Below are 4813 nucleotides of genomic sequence, written 5' to 3'. Positions count from 1 at the left end.
GAATTTTCCTTTTTTACATCCTCACAGTAGTAATTTTATTAAATTAGTTGCTGTATAAAACATTGCAGATGTCATAATTGTTAAATAACAATTTACCTAACACGCAGCTTGCTGAACATGTTTTATAAAGACAAAGAAATACGAAAACCCTGTTAAAAGTTATTTCAAGTAGGGTGTGGATGGCTCACACCTGTAATCCTAGCTATTGAGGAGGCTGAGATCTGTGGATCACGATTCAAAGCCAGCCCAGGCAGAAAAGTCCATGAGACTCTTATCTCCAATTAATCACCAGAAAACCAGAAGTGGTGCTGTGGCTCAAGCGGTAGAGCATGCACCTTGAGCTGAAGAGCGCAGGGACAGCACCCAAGCCCCACCACCGACCAAAACAAAAAAGTTATTTCATTGCAGTCTAGGAGACAAGAGATTTGTTTCTCAGACACTTGAATCAAGCAAATAAAAACAGGTAGTTTCCCTCCCTCATAGAAATCGTCTGATAAATAAAAATTTAGTCTGTACACTGAGATTCCATAACTTGTCCTGTGATAACGGAGAGGTTTACCTTCTTCAGCTTCAGAGGTGGTTTTGGTCATTAAAATTTTAAGTATCAAACCAGTACTTTTCAGCCACAGTATCTTCACTCTGAGATAATCTTCTTCACAATGAACTTAATATCCTCACGCTCAATTCTTAGACAATGCAATTTGAATACCAGATGCACACCACATGCGCTGGCTGCAAACTGCTTTTCTTGACAAGTATGAAGTCCTTCAAGGAGGTATGGTTAAAGCTGTACTACTGAACTGTGCTGGTAAATATCACACAATTTTTTACCATGTTGCAACCTTTGTTTCCAATTTAGTGACTGCTGCTATGGGATTAGACAGCAAAAATGACAACATTATTAGGTTTGTTTTGTTTTTAAACTATGATTTAGTAGCAACTTAAGTTCCCAATTTTAACCCCTGGGCAGTAAGATCCAAGTTTCCTTATTGGCACATTAGCAACTAACAGTCAAGGGGTTAAATAACCAGCACCAAAGATAGGGCACTTCTGATTGTCCCATTTGGCAGAAGTGAAAGGAAAAGAAGTTGTGCTACATGTTGAAGGGATTGTGGGCAACAGAAAGAAGACAGTAGGAGAGAGAAACTGTCACATGAAGTCTTCATTGTCTTGTACATATCCTCCATCAAAACCCCATCATCTGCCAGATCATCTTCCAAGATGGCCTTTAACCCCCTCCAGGAACCACGCCTATCTTCTTCTTTTTGTCTTTGCTTTGCATTTCTTGCTTCTGTGTTCTCACCATAAAGCACACTCAATGATTTGGTCATCTTTGCCAAGTCATGAATTTCCAACGAAATTCACATATCTCGAACTAAGGCTTTCAAGAGCCTGGCATAATAGAATGACTTTTCATCCTGTATAATTTTATCTTTTAGTAACTTCCCGAATTCTGTGAGATCATCTCTTGAAGATGGGTTCATAGCATCTATCCCACAAACTGTATCATTCACACAAAACCTTTCTTTTGCTAGTACAAGATCTGACTCTTCCTGTAGTTTCTGTAGCCGCAGTTTATCTGCTAATTGTTCTTCTGGTGTTAGCACTTGAGGTTCTTCAGGTTCTTCTCATCTCCTTTTCATATCTTCTTGCCTTTTCTTCTGTTGTCGTTCTTTTTTCTTTTATTTTCTACTCTATTTTTCTTTCTTTCCTGAATTTTTCATTTCTGGTTTTACTTCTGCTGCTTCTTTTGATTCCTCTTCTTCATCATAGTCATCATCATCATCATCATCATCATCATCATTCCAGTTACCTTTGACGTCCTTGTCCTCGCCTTCCCAGTGGTCCCCACAGGCCAGGTGGCGAGCTTGTGGATGAGGTAGCCTGGGAGCCGCCAAGAGGTGGGGTGGTGAGATGAGTCACCAGGCTGGCTCTCTTTGGCCCACAAGAGCATGCTGGGCCCATCCCTAGTTTGAATCTTAATCTCCTGTTCTGTTGCCTTAGTGTTTTATCATAGTGGGAGATTCATTTTTACATTGACTTAGTGGCGATTTTGGTTTTGTCTTTTACCTCTACAAATAGATTTGTCTCCTGTCATTTTGGTTGTGTTATTCTGATTGCATTTTCTATCAAGGCAAGGCTAAAATAAAAGCAGAGTCAATACAAGGCTCCACAGAGTTTTTCAGAAAAGCAGGAAGGCATTTCCACCTCTGGAGTGTTTGGCACACTCCTCCTTTGAAGCAGATTTTGATTCCTTACCCAGTAATTTCCCCCACTGTGGAATTTTACCATAGGAACTATTGCACTTCGAAACATTCCTAGGGTGCTATAAATTTTGTTTCTAGTGCTGGAGCTTGGACTCAGGACTTGTTCCTTTGCTTTGCTTTGTATTCGAGATAAGATGTGTTTTAAAAATGAGAGTCTCTGTCTGTGCACTAGAGGCTCATGCCTGTAATCCTAGGTACTCAGGAGGCTGAGATCTGAGGATCATGGTTCAAAGCAAATCCAGGCCTGAATGTCCATAAGACTCATATTTCCAATTAACCACCACAAAAACCAGAAATCCTGCTGTGGCTCAAGTGGTAGAGCGCTCACCTTGAGCAAAGGAGCTGAGTGACAGTGCCCAGTCCCAGACTTCAAGCCCCATGACTGACAAAAAAAAAATTGAGATTTGAAGATCAGGATTCAAAGCCAGCCCATTCAGAATAGTCTGTGAGACTTATCTCCAAAGAACCAGCATAAAGATGGAAATGTAGCTATTAGCACTGAACAATACAAAAAAAAGAGTTCATGGATAAAACTTAGGCCCTAAAATCAAGCCCCAGGATTTCACACAGACAGACAGACACACACACACACACACACACACACACACACACACACACACACACACACACACACACTCACACAGGCGGCACACACACCAATCCGAAGAACAAAGGAAACTCCTTTTAACATGCAAATTTGTCACACAAGCCCACAGTTCCTCCTCACTGAGGAACTAGGAAGTATATCATGAACAACACTTTGCCATAATCGCAGACGTTACTGTCCCCTAAGATCCTGTGGAAGTCTTGGGATCCTGTTCCTGTAGTGTCACCCCTGGGCCTGAAAGAGAACTTCATCTTCTGCACATTCTCCCTGAAGCTCAATTTGGAATGGATCCATAACCAGTGCACTGATATTTCTCTCCTGTATCAACTGTCTGGCTGGTCTATATATCAAAACATCACAAAAACTATCAGTGATGTTCTCGGGTGAATCAATATGAAGCTTTTCTTCATAGCCCAGCTGTACATAGGTGTCATGGGGAACTCCCTGCCCTCCATGCTCTATCTGTACATGTTTTTATTCCAACGTCATCTAAAGAAGCCCAGCAATGCCATCTTGATGCATCTGACTATGATCAACTTGCCTAACACCATGTTCACAATGGTGCCAGATATCATGGTGTCCTTCACAGTCTAGCACTTTCTGGATGATGTGGGCTGCAAGGCGGTGGTGTACCTCTTCAGAGTCACCTAGGCGCTTTCCATCTGTACCACCTCGCTCCTCAGTGCATTTCAAGCCAACACCATCAGCTCCAGCTGTGTCCAGTGCGTGTGGCTTAAATCTAAATCTTCAGTGTGGATTTCCCCTTCCTTTCCCTTCTTCTGGGTTGCCACTATGCTCCTGTAGGTCCCAGTCATTAAGGCTCTGAAAGCCCAGTCATTTTACTGTTGTTGGTTCTGGGTTTTCCAATGCATATTGTCATACTTGACAGAGAGAAGAAAATAGATCATGGCATCTTCTTATTCTGAGACCTTATGTTTGTAATCTTCATGCTCACCACCCGCCTCCACATGTTGACACCCCTCTCCCAACACCCCAAGAGAGCTATGTACCTTTACAGTCCCAGCATCGCTACCTAGCCATCACCTAGCCATCGCTACCTAGCCTAGCCAAAGCCACCCACATCACCCTGCCGCTCGTCAGCTGCTTCACGTGTTTCTGTTGCTCCAACAACATCGTGAATGTTTTTTCTTTTACACAGTAGAGAAAACACCAACGTTGGACATGATCATTTGTATTTTATCATGCTGCCCAATTTTGTCCCCTTGTTTCTTTATGAAGTATAATAAAATTCTTTCTAATGTAGCACCTTCCTCTCATTGATGACAATTACCAGTTGTCGGAAAGCATTCAGTGGCTGATTAGACAGCCAAAATCTTTGTTTAAAAGCAGAGAAGATTCTGGTACTGTATATGGGGAAAAAATTGTGTGAGTATTGAGCACTTGAAGTGTAGTTTGAATGCAGATATGCCAGATTTTTTTTGTTTTTGTTTTTGACAATCCTGGGGCTTGAACTCAGGGCCTAGGAACTGTCCCTTTTGCTCAAGGCTACCACTCTACCACTTGAGCCATAGCACCACTTCCAGCTTCTTCTCTTTATGTGGTAGTGAGGAATCAAACCCAAGGCTTCATGCATGCTAGGGGAGCATTCTACCACTAAGCCACATTCCCAGCGATATGCCTGAATTTTAATACATTGAAGCTTTGAAGTCTTACTTGATGCACGTTTCCATATGTGTGTGTGTGTGTGTGTGTGTGTGCGCGCGCGCGCGTGCACGCATACACAAAGGTTTTATAATGTTTATTTAAAATATTATTGTAGGGATGAAAAACATTTTTTGTACACTTCTAAACATGACTTGTTTTTGTTTTTATAAAGACAGCTGCTGAACAATCCATTTCTTCCTTGCATTCTATTTCTACTAACAGTGCTGTTTGTTATAAGGAATTTTAGTAGATCACCCTATGAATGCTAGTCATT

General features: G+C 41.7%; 1 pseudogene; it reads right to left on the bottom strand.

Annotated features, from left to right (window-relative positions):
- Positions 1 to 1149: 1149 nt before the first annotated feature.
- On the bottom strand, positions 1150 to 4008 carry LOC122125659 (annotated as a pseudogene).
- Positions 4009 to 4813: the final 805 nt, after the last annotated feature.

This window comes from Dipodomys spectabilis, unplaced genomic scaffold, assembly GCF_019054845.1.
Source record: "Dipodomys spectabilis isolate Male_0828 unplaced genomic scaffold, ASM1905484v1 ptg000266l, whole genome shotgun sequence".
Taxonomy (NCBI): Eukaryota; Metazoa; Chordata; class Mammalia; order Rodentia; family Heteromyidae; genus Dipodomys; species Dipodomys spectabilis.
Note: the sequence above shows the minus strand (reverse complement) of the source record. Positions and strands in the feature narration are given on the sequence as shown.